Source organism: Nomascus leucogenys, chromosome 14 (assembly GCF_006542625.1).
Source record: "Nomascus leucogenys isolate Asia chromosome 14, Asia_NLE_v1, whole genome shotgun sequence".
In the NCBI taxonomy this organism is placed as follows: domain Eukaryota; kingdom Metazoa; phylum Chordata; class Mammalia; order Primates; family Hylobatidae; genus Nomascus; species Nomascus leucogenys.
In genome coordinates, this window is record NC_044394.1 from 34,742,767 (window position 1) to 34,754,775 (window position 12,009).

A 12,009-nucleotide genomic window follows, 5' to 3' on the forward strand; every position below is an offset into this window, starting at 1 on the left:
GGCCCTCAAAAGGCTCTCCAAACACCTGATGGCCCTGCCCAGTGTATACTTTTCAGATCTGTCAGCGAAACTGAACTCATTTTCTTTCTCTCCAGTCTGCTCCTCTGTGGGCTGCCATGTTGGTGGAGGGCTTTGCCATTCACCCTGGGATGGCAGGAATTGTGGATGAGAACTCTGGACAGGAAGAAGGCTGGGATCAGAAGATGGGATTTTGGAATTGTTTGGAGCAGAGGTGAAATAGTTTCGGGTAATGACAATGTTAGGTGGGTGAAGAGTCCCTGGGCTGAGGAGGGCACGGAACCGTAAGCCTAGGCTGTTCCTGAAGGTCGGGGCATGGGCTGATGGCATGTTCACACTCCTGTTACATCTTCTGTCAACTAGCTTCCCTGCAACAAGCTGTGTCTGACAGTCCTCCAGAGCTCCTGGGGCAGGGGTCCCAGAGCGGATTGTGGGTCACACTCCTGACAACCTCCCACACCCATATTCCTCTGGGATCGCTCCACGCTAAGGTTGGATTCTCAGGCAGGAGGAAGGAGGATCAGCCTTGGCCAGAGGCACAGAAAGCTGCAAAGCCCCCAGCCCCTCCCTTGAAGAGCAGAGCTCCTTCTGAAGACAGAGAAGGATCTGGAGGGGATGTGGAGGCAGGTGTTTAACGGAGGACTTGACCGTATCTGGGCTTTCCATGGCAGTGATGCCTGGACGGAGGCCAGAGTGTCCTAGGTGAAGTGGGGGATTCTGAATGGAGCCCACAGACAGCAAGAGCCCAGCCTGCAACCCACCTTTCTTTTCACATCACCTGACTCCCTGTCCACACTGCTGCCCCTCGGCCTCCCTGCCTGTGCCGCTCCTCCCCCGAGAAGCCTCCCTGCCTCCTCCCATGTACTTCAGGGAATTGGTAAGTTTGGAAAGCACCCAGAATTACTTGAGGAAAAGACTGTAGCAAGTATAATTTGAATTTGCCAAGAGACTTTGCCACCAACTTCACTCGCCTAGAGAGAGAGGCCAAGTCCATGGGTTTCTCCCTGTGGTTCTGTGGCTTCACTGGGAAAATGTGGGCCTTGCTGAGCTATGGAGGGGAAAGGAGTGGAGCGTGAAGGAGACAGGAGGCAGAAGCCCCTCACAGTGCCCAGCGCACAGTACAGGCCGAGATGATGTGCTGAATGACGGGCCTCATGGCCATGTGAGTGGAAGGCCAGGCAGAGCTGCTTGTTTAATGTCCCCTACTCTTTCCCCCATGGTCAGTGAATTTGCTTTTGGTTTTGAATTTGCTTTGGCTGAACCAGGGACGATTTCTACATGGTCTTGAGGCCACAGGCATATGTAGTCAACTGCACACCTCAGGGTGCAAAGGGTTACACCTGTTCCTTGCTCAAAAGTCATGGGAAGTTGCTAAACAGACCAAAAGAAGAACCAGCACGCTTACGGCTCTCCGTCCTCCCCTTCCCCACCCCACCCCCAGCTGTTAGCTCACAGAAGGTCAAAACAGGCAAGATAAAATCTATCCAACTCACAGCTTCAAAGGAACTCAAGTTAGACACGTGACCCAACTGCACCCAGCCTTGTCCCTCCCAGGTGCATGGCCCTGGAAGACCCAACCCTCCGGCCACGTGGCCCATGTAGAGGCCAGGTGAGCAAAGGCTTCCATTCCAGACCCAGTGCTGCCCTCCCATGAGATCCCAATCTGATTTTGGTCTTCCTGTAGTTCTCCTTGGAAGCCAGGCCCAGCCCCACAGTGCCTCCTCCTCACGCTCACCTGGCTCCCTCCAATCCGATCTGGGGCAGGAGGCGATGCGGACCACAGTCTTCACCGCAACCTCGACCCTGAGGGCCCAGAGTCAGTGCTAGAGCCACCTACCAGGAGTCAATTCCATAGCCCTTGAGGCTGAATGAGAGCCCTCGGGTTCCTGGACAGCAGAGAACACAACCCAGACATGGCCCTGGATATGAAACAAATCCTTTCTGAACCTGACACCAGACTTTTCCCCAGAGGTGATTTTTAAAAATTATATTTTGAATGCTTTCCAGATTTGAGTGAATGAATGAATGGGTGACAATGATCCTAAGTCATGAGCCTTCAAGGCCTGTGCACTTGTGCGTTAAGAAAGCCCTTTCTCAGCCTGGCATGGCTGGCCCCCTCCCTTTCCCCCTCCAGGCACAGAGTGTCCTGGTAAGGTATGATGGCACAATACGGCCTCTCCACGCCTTATTTCCACCATCTCCTGTTGCTGTGCCCCCATCAAAGCACACACAGAGACAGTCCCATATCAGACCAACCTATAGGAACAGAGTGCCCCCCACAAAACACACACACTCATACACTGAGGAGACACAAATTGGGCAAAAATGGGACAGGCAAGGTGACTCATGCCTGTAATTCCAGCACTTTGGGAGGCCGCAGCAGGTGGATCACCTGAGGTCAGGAGTTTGAGACCAGCCTGGCCAACATGGTGAAACCCCGTCTCTACTAAAAATACAAAACTTGGTCAGGCATGGTGGCGCACACCTGTAGTCCCAGCTACTCGGGAGGCTGAGGCAGGAGAATCACTTGAACACGGGAGGAGGAGGTTGCACCACTGCACTCCAGCCTGGGCTACAGAGCGAGACTCTGTAAAAAAAATTAAAAATTAAAAAAAGGAAAAAAAATTGGGCAAAAATGTAGAAATTCAATTTTACTGAACTTTTAAAAAAAATTATGGGAATTCCCAGTGTCTCAAAAGAAAATGACAACCTCCAGACAAGCACATTTAAGTAAACAACATAAAGGCACTGGCAGCCACTGTGGGTGGGAAGTCACCAGCAATGGGAGCCCTGCCCCCTCAGGGTTCCGTCATTGTTTTGCAGGTGCGATTCCTGCTTCCCCCACCATTCTGTAAGTTGTGTAAGATGCTGTTGAAAGAGCACGGGGCTGAAAGGCAGGAACCTCACGTTCCAAACCCAAGACCAGCCCGGTATCTGCGTGTCCTTGGGCGAGGTCCTCTTCATCTCTGGACTATCGTGTCTCCATCTGTAAAATGAAGATTGACCTTCCTGTATAATTTCATGTCTTGGGTTTCTACTGTACTCTCACTCTACCTGGCCCATTAGCACCTAGGAGGGGCCTAATAAATACAAATTAAAAGAAGTGGCCCCAAATGATTTTTTAGTCAATATAACCCCAAATCTGGTTTCAGCTAAGATTTGGATACAGAAAGTACCATTTCCCCACTAGTTCAATGGGAAAGTTGGGTGGAATGCATCTTTGGAGGGTCACAAAGTGGAAATTAGAAGTAAGAGTAACTCCAGAGGGGGGGAGTGAAGAAAAGGAGGTGACAAGGTAGCCAGTGGGACCTGTTGGTGTCACCCTGAGTTGTATCATTCCAGGCTGTCTGGCCTGTCCTCTAGGTCATGAGCCCCAGAAGTGGGTCCCTGCCCTTGGGTGGTGAATGACAAGTGTGGGTATGGATCCCCTAGACACTAAATTCAAACTCAGACATCCCCTACCCTGCCCCAGCCCATAAAGGAAGCAGGCTGGGGCCCTATGGGCTTCCTTTGCACAAATGCAACTGGCCAGGTGCCTGTTTCTAGTTACAACCCTCTGCAGGGCGGGCGTGCTGGCAGTCTTGGGCCTTAAGGCCAGGCAGTGATCCCAGCATTCTGAGAAATGCTTGCTCCAACCCCCAGAGAAGCCTCTTCCCCAGGGGGCTCTGTACTCTCCCAACACTCTCTCCATCCCTCCAAGCCTCCAGGGGAGTCTCCTTGGGGAAAGTTTTCCCAGGCTGGTTCTGAATGTGGTCACACACTCATCCCTGGATAGTTGCCCCACAGAGGGGACACAACCCGGAGGGCTAGGGAGCTCAGTCTGAGAATGAGACCAGCACCACCAGGCCACCTTAGGAAAACAACTTTGGGCCCCATTTTCCCCTTCATAAAATGAAAACACAGGCCCAGCCCATCAAGCAGTTATGCGGATTAAAGGAGATAACGCATAATAGCCTTAGGCCAAACCCAGAGCTAGCTCCCATTCACCCTGATGATTACGCGGAGCTACAAAAGCCTTCACAGATTACACCAACGACAGGCCACAGCAAGGCATGACAAGGTTAAGAAAGCCCTTTCCCAGCCTGACACAGGTGAGGGTGTCCTGGTGAGGCAGTGACTGGGAAAGGCCCCGAACACCGGAAGCAAACCTTGCGCCCTCCGAGGTGGTAGCAGCCCGTGGACAGGAGAGCTGGGCTGCTTCAGAGGTCATGGAACCCTCCCCTTCATTGCACAACTGAGGAAACTCCCAGACGATGGGTAACTTGTCAGAGGCCACATGGCAGGTCTGTGCCATTTGGACAAGAGGCCGTATCTTCTACATATTTCTTCTCTGTGTGGCCAGATTATTTCCTTGGATACTCGTGTGTTTCAATGGTTGCATTTTTCCTCCTCCCATTCCAAGAAGGTCTTGGACCTGTCCTCTTTTGGGTGTCCCTGTTGCAGGGGACATGTTTTTTGTTTGTTTTTGTTTTTTTGAGACAGAGTCTCATTCTGTCGCTAGGCTGGAGTGCAGTGGTGCGATCTCGGCTCACCGCAACCTCCACCTCCTGGATTCAAGCGATTCTCCTGCCTCAGCCGCCTGAGTAGCTGGGACTACAGGTGCATGCCACCGCACCCAGCTAATTTTTGTATTTTTAGTAGAGATGGGGTTTCACCATGTTGGCCAGGATGGTCTCAATCTCCTGACCTCGTGACCCACCCACCTCGGCCTCCCGAAGTGCTGGGATTATAGGTGTGAGCCACCACGCCCGGCCAGGGACGTTTGAGTTTCAGGACCAGGCAGAAGCCACCCCAGGCCCTTCTCTCCTTTGTCTCTTTGTTCCAGTGTCTGGGCTCCTTGTAGTCTCTGAGGGAAGAGTCTTGGGAGAAAATGAGAACAGAGAAGGGAGGAGGAACTGGGGAGTGGGAAGAGGGCAAGGCCTGTACTATGTCCCTCTGGAAGGGGCAGGACACAGAGGTGGGGAGGCCAGCCCTGGACATGGGACCTCCCTAAAACTGGGCACGAAGGCCCCCAAAATGGCCTGGGGGCAGAGTCTCAGCCTCATGAGGCCCTTGAGAGTGACAGGCCCCTTGCCTGTCCACATTTCTGGGCAACCTCCTGGATTCTGGGGTGACCCTCACTGGATGGGGCCTAAAAATGACCAAGATGAAGTTTCCTCCTCCTCAGGCACCATGGGAGCTCAGAATTGGAGCTGAGTTGATTTCAGGAGCATTTCCTGCCACCTGGGTTGGTGGACTGAGCTCCACGCTCTCCACATGAGGCACTGCTCAGTCCCCTTAACCACACTGCTCTCCACAACACCATCACCCACTTGTACGATGCTTTACACGGTGACTTCACGATCATCTTCTAGTATGTGAACAGGCCTAAATTGTGCCCATTTAATGGGTGAAAAAACTAGGGCTCAGAAAACAGAATGAGATTTCCCCCTGCCGTTGGCCTGCCCCAGAGAGCAGGGAGCCTCATTGTTGCCGGGTTCCACTGCCCTGGGCAGGCCTCCCAGAGAGAAACCAAGTCTGTGTACAGGGAGCACGTGGGCAGCCTGCCCTCCCCCATGGCCCCTTCAGTGACTTAGTAGGATGCAGCACCAGTCACAGCTTCTAGATGCTCACCTGACTCTGGCTGTGTGTCACCTTGAGTGGAAGCTAAAGATCTAAACACTGACAAAAATTCCTGCAGGTGACTGAGAAATCAAAAACAAAGAAAAGCAACTGGCCACCAAACAGATGAAAAAATCCGTAAACTCATTAGCAATGAATTAATGCCCACTAAAGCCACACTGTTATTATTGCTGTTTCTCTTTTAAGTTGGCAAAGTCTTTTTCTCATCCCCTGCAATGCTATTTGTGGGAATATAAATTTATATGATTTTCATGTATACATGCACACACATACATACAAATGTGTGTGTATGTGTATATTTATCTAAGAAGTCTCACAAATATTCACACCCTAAATACAACATGCTATCCTGGAATGTATCCCAGAACAGTAAAGGACATTCATGGAAAAAATGATGAAATCCCAAAATATCTGGAGTTTACTTAACAGTATCATACCAATGTTAGTTTATTAGTTTTGGCAAATGTACCCTGATTAGGTAATATAGGAACGTTAGAGGAAGCTGGATAAAAGATATATGGGAACTCTCTCTACTATCTTTGCAACTTTCTATAAGTCTAAAATTATTTTATTTATTTATTTACTTATTCATTTTGAGATAGAGTTTCACTCTTGTCGCCCAGGCTGGAGTGCAATGGAGAGATCTCAGCTCACTGCAATCTCCCCCTCCTGGATTCAAGTGATTTTCCAGCCTCAGCCTCCCAAGTAGCTGGGATTACAGGCGCCCGCCACCATGCCCGGCTAATTTTTGTATTTTGGGTAGAGATGGGGTTTCTCCATTTTGGCCAGGCTGGTCTCAAACTCCTAGCTTCAGATGATCTGCCCACCTTGACCTCCCAGAGTGCTGGGATTACAGGCGTGAGCCACTGCGTCTGGCCTAAAATTATTTTAAAATAAAAGGTCTTTTTTAAAGTTCACATTCTTTTACCCAGAATTTCACTTCTCAGATTTTATCTAAAACTTATCAGAGAAATAGATGGACATCCTTTACTTGCAAGGATATTGTACCACTTGTGATAATCACAAAAAAGTATGAAAATTATCTATATGTCCAAGAACAGTAAGTAGATTAAACAAATTATGCTGCATCCAATGATGATAGAAAGTGGCCAGAAAGTATTACATTATAATATTTATTGATGTGGAAAATGCTTACAATAGAAGGTTAAGTGAAATAATTAGGACACAAAACTAGATACACTTTAAGCTCAATAAAATTTTTTAAACTATGTACCATATATTAAGAGTAGTTACAAATGGATCATATAATTAGAGTGAATCATAGTTTCTTCTAAATGCATTTATAAATTTTTACACAAAGAAATATGTTTATAATCAGGAGAAAATGTTTTCTTTGTTGTTGTTGTTTGTTTGTTTTGGGATGGAGTCTTGCTCTGTTACCCAGGCTGGAGTGCAGTGGCGCGATCTCGGCTCACTGCAGCCTCCGCCTCCCAGGTTCAAGCAATTATCCTGCCTCAGCCTCCTGGGTAGCTGGGTTTACAGGCACATGCCACAATGCTCAGCTAATTTTTTTGTATTTTTGGTAGAGATGAGGTTTCACCGTGTTGGCCAGGCTAGTCCATGACCTCAAGTGATCCGCCTGCCTAGTCCATGACCTCAAGTGATCCGCCTGCCTTGGCCTCCCAAAGTGCTGGGATTACAGGCATGAGCCACCGCGCCCGGCTATTTTCTCTACTTTTAAATGATGCACAGGTTGGTAGAGCCCAGTTGCCTGTACCCCCAGAGCCAGGTCTATGTAGGCAGAGCAGGTGGCCATCTGCATGATGGAAGGGGCCTTGAGGAAGTGATCATAACTGCAAATCTCTCCCTACGAGCTCCTTCCTCTCTCCCTCCCTCTCATCTATCCATCCATCCATCCATCCATCCATCCATCCATCCATCCATCCATCCATCAGGCACAAGAGCTGCAATGCTCAGGAGGCCTTACAAGGATCTACTCTTCAGAGCTACCCTTTGAAGTGGACACTCTGTGATTAAATCTCTTTTATTAAGGCTAGGTATGGTGGCTCACGCCTGTAAAGGAGGATCATTTGAGCCCAGGAGTTCAAGACCAGCCTGAGCAAGAGAGAGAGACCTCATCCCTACTACAAATAAAAAATAAAAAAAAAAACAGCCGGGCCTCTTGGCACATGCCTGTAGACCCATCTACTTGGGAGGCTGAGGTGGGAGGATCACTCAAGCCCAGAAGTTCAAGGCTGGAATGAGCTGTGATCCTGCCACTGCACTCCAGTCTGAGTGACAGAGTGAAACACTGTCTCAAAAAATAAGTTTTCTAAGATTTTTAAATTGACCACCTATGTGGGAATTAATTGATCAGAGCTTTCTGGCCATATGGGAAGCTGAAAGGGAAGGAGGCACAGGAGGTACCAGCTGTACTAAAGAAAAAAGAAAGGGAGAGGCTGGCAGCAAGTGGCACCTCACGGTACAGACGCATCTGGGTGAGGACAGGAGGACACTGGGCACTAGGAGTCATCAAGCAGAGCAGGGAAGACAGAGTCATGCAGGCTGGGCAGTCCTGGGGGCTGCTTCCCCCCTTCTCAGGCCTGCAGCTGGTCACCACGAAACCTTAGGCCTCTGAAGTGTGGCCCCTCAGACCTGGAAGCCCTTTAAGATGCCCTGAGCAGATGGCATCGCTGCGTCAGAACCCTGGAGCAGAAAGGGCTAGCAAGGCTGGCAGATGGGCCCCTCCCCTCACCCTGTGGAGGCCTCTGGAACCCTGAGTATTTATTTATTTTTTTGAGATGGAGTCTTGCCCTGTCACCCAGGCTGGAGTGCAGTGGTGTGAACTTGGCTCACTGCAACCTCCATCTCCAGGGTTCAAGTGATTCTCCTGCTCCAGCCTCCCGAGTAGCTGGGATTACAGGTGTGCGCCACCACGCCGGGCTAATTTTTGTATCTTTAGTAGAGACAGGGTTTCACCATGTTGGCCAGGTCGGTCTCGAACTCCCGAGCTCAGGCAATCTGCCCACCGCGGCCTCCCAAAGTGCTGGGATTCCAGGCGTGAGCCACCGTGCCTGGCTGGAACCCTGAGTATTTCTGTCTTCTTCTCATTGGAGCCTCTTGTACTGGATGCTCAAGTTCTAGTGGCCTCCCCATGAACACAGTTTTGCAGGATTTGGCCAAGGGCGAAGTAAAAAGAAGAGCTGGTTTTGAAAAGGCAGAAGTAGGAAGAAGCAAATGGGGATTTCAGCACTGGCCTGAGTTCTGTTCCCTAGGGCATAGGGAATTCTGTGAAGAGCAGGTAAGGATTTGGCCTGGGACTCTGAGGGAGGGACCAGAAGGCAGGAGGCCTCAGAGCAGGGCAGCCCTTTGGGCAAAGCTGCCACCTCCTGCTCGGGCCCGGCGAGGCTGGGCTGGGCTGGGCTGGGTGCGGCAGGCAGGGAGATGGTGTGTTGAAATTAAAATTGGTGGAGGAATCTGAGGAATGGGGGACGGTAGGGGAGCAGTAATTACACAGTTCTGTGCATGAGGGCTGACCTGGAGGGCCTAAGCGGGCACTGGTGTGGAGGTGGGAAGGTGAGGGATTCTCATGTGCAGTGGTCAACGGTTCTGCTTGTCCAGCAACTTCTGCTTCCCTTCTTCTGGACAGCACCTCACTTTTCTGAGGGGGAACTACTTCTCCCCCAGTTCTATCATGGTCCTGGTGGGGCTGTCGGCACAGGATCCAAGCCAGCCAGTAAGACTGTCTGAGAGATTTGAACCTGGAGGTCACACAAGGAGACTAGCACTGCCTCTGCCCAGAAGCAGTCTTCCTATTCCTGAAACCCCAGTCCCTCCTTTCCCAGCCTTCCTGAGGTCTTGGGATTCAACCCTTTCTTCAACTCTATGAACTAGGAGGTTTTATTTTTATTTTTATTTGAGACAGAGTCTCACTCTGTTGCCCAGGCTGGAGTGCAGTGGTGCGATCTCAGCTCACTGAAACTTCCACCTCCCAGGTTTAAGCAATTCTCCTGCCTTAGCCTCCTGAGTAGCTGGCATTACAGGCGTGCACCACCACACCCAGCTAATTTTTGTATTTTTAGTAGAGACGAGGTTTCACCATGTGGGTCAGGCTGGTCTCAAATTCCTGACCTTAGGTGATCCACCTGCCTCAGCCTCCCAAAGTGCTGGGATTACAGGTGTGAGCCACCGCACCCGGCCAGAAGTTTTTAAATAAATGCTCTTTTTGGCTTAAGTTCATTAAATCCAAACTGATACCTCATGCAAAACCTGAGCTATGGTAATAATAATCCCCATTATTTACAGCATGAATACACTGAGTTCTACCATGTGCCGAGAACAGTGTGGAACACATCACGTACATTAATCTAATTCTCGTTTTACAGATGCGGAAACTAGGACATAGAGACAGAGACCGTGTCTAGAGATCCACACTTAAAAGAGATAGGGGATTCAGGTCCAGGTTTTTTTTGAGACAGAGTCTTGCTGTGTCACCCAGGCTGGAGTGCAATAGTGCGATCTCGGCTCACTGCAACCTCTACCTCCCAGGTTCAAGCGATTCTCCTGACTCAGCCTACCGAGTAGCTGGGATTGCAGGCACCTGCCACCACGCCCAGCTAATTTTTTGTATCTTTGGTAGAGACAGGTTTTCACCATGTTGGCCAGGCTGGTCTCAAACTCCTGTCAGGTCCAGCTTTTTTTTTTTTTTTTTTTTTTGAGGCAGAGTCTCGCTCTGTCGCCCAGGCTGGAGGGCAGTGGCACAATCTTGGCTCACTGCAAGCTCCGCCTCCCGGGTTCACGCCATTTTCTTGCCTCAGCCTCCCGAGTAGCTGGAACTACAGGCACCCACCACCACGCCCAGCTAATTTTTTTGTATTTTTAGTAGAGATGGGGTTTCACTGTGTTAGCCAGGATGGTCTCGATCTCCTGACCTTGTGATCTGCTCACCTCGGCCTCCCAAAGTGCTGGGATTTCAGGCATGAGCCACCGCACCTGGCCTAGGTCCAGCTTTATCTGGCTTCCAAACCTACGCTCTCTCTTTTCTTTGCTCTTCCCTCTCTTCCTTCCTTCCTTCCTTCTCTCCTTCCTTCCCTTTTTTCTCTTTCTTTTGGAATCAGACCTCAGGGACAGACTGCTGAGTTAGCCACACTCCTCATTTCCTGGCACCTGATCGCCACTGGTTCATGTGAAGTCCTTCCCTTGTTTCATGACGCACATTCTTCCCATCTCACCAAACTGCCCTTCCCATGGCCCCATGATCATGGCTCACATGTGATGGGGCCTGGCCTTTCACCAACAGGCACTCCGGACACTTGGTTGAGTCAAGCCTTTGGGTTTCTTTGTGTTCTTGGGGATCAAAATCCACTTTGACTTAGGAAACTTTTCAGCAGTCCCATCCATTGGCCAACCCATCAGCCCTGTTATGGGCTCAGCTCCAAGCTGGGCTGAGATATAGAACTGGTAAGAAAGGGAAACTTCAAGAAGTTTAAAATTCCTTCCATTCAACAAATGCATATGGGGCACTGACTTCCTCTGCAGGTCCAGATAGAAAGATGAATATAACTTTCTGGCACCTGAGAGCCATGAGCAATTTAGCAATACTACCTTGGGTCACAGACTGCTGTAGACGAGGTGGTGGAGAGCTCAGACACACATGGAACCCAGCCCTGGACATGAAATAGATGGCAGTGTTAGCCGCAGAAATCACGAAGAACCACGCACCTACGTAAGCACAACCGTTTCTGCTCACCCGTCTTGGTGCTGTGCAATCACAGTCGGCAAACTGCTCATCGAATTTGGAGGGGAAGTTTGGAATGGCCAGACTTAAAACGCAGACTATGTGGCAAGCAGTAATAAAAACTCACTGTCGGGACGGGGGAAATACCTCAGAGAAGGAAGCAGTCATCCTTGACTTATGGAGACTCAGAGCAGGGGGCCTGTCAGACCGTCGAGTGGGACACAGATGTCCCCATCCATATATGCCTGCCCATGAGCAAGCAAGCAAGGCGTCTAATATGAATCCCAATCAAAAGACACAAGTGCAGAAAGCTCTGCCCTCAGGTAGATTCATAGCTGAGCCTGCTTCCTGCACGGGCAACTCTATCTACATGAGGCCCAGGACACATGGCAGTGGGTAGTTTAGCTAACAGGGGGAACGGTCCTCCCCAGCAACCCCTCTGCTCAGCAGCTGAGAAGGCAGCAGTGAGCACTCCCCTCGCCCAGAGAGACACAAGTGTGCCCAGAATGGAATCTGCTCATGAGGGGCTGCCCTCTGGGGTAGGTCAAGGCCTCCCAAACCAGCACATCCACGTGGGCACACCTACAAAGCCTCTATAACTCAGGTCTGTGTCCCCAGCCCAGCAGTGCTGAGCAGGAGGGAGCCCACACTGGAAGTGGGATGACAACTTC

At 50.3% G+C, this 12,009-nt stretch overlaps 1 long non-coding RNA gene across 2 annotated transcripts in view; it reads right to left on the reverse strand.

Moving 5' to 3' along the window:
• Nucleotides 1-12,009, reverse strand: part of LOC100604873 — a 105,173-nt gene that overhangs the window by 10,986 nt on the left and 82,178 nt on the right. Inside the window, exon 5 of one of the 2 annotated variants that reach the window (XR_004033230.1) lies at nucleotides 11,206-11,267. This is a non-coding gene — a long non-coding RNA (uncharacterized LOC100604873). Of the gene's footprint in view, nucleotides 1-10,917; nucleotides 11,268-12,009 lie in introns of those variants that run through there. The other variant, XR_004033229.1, reaches the window with a different exon arrangement.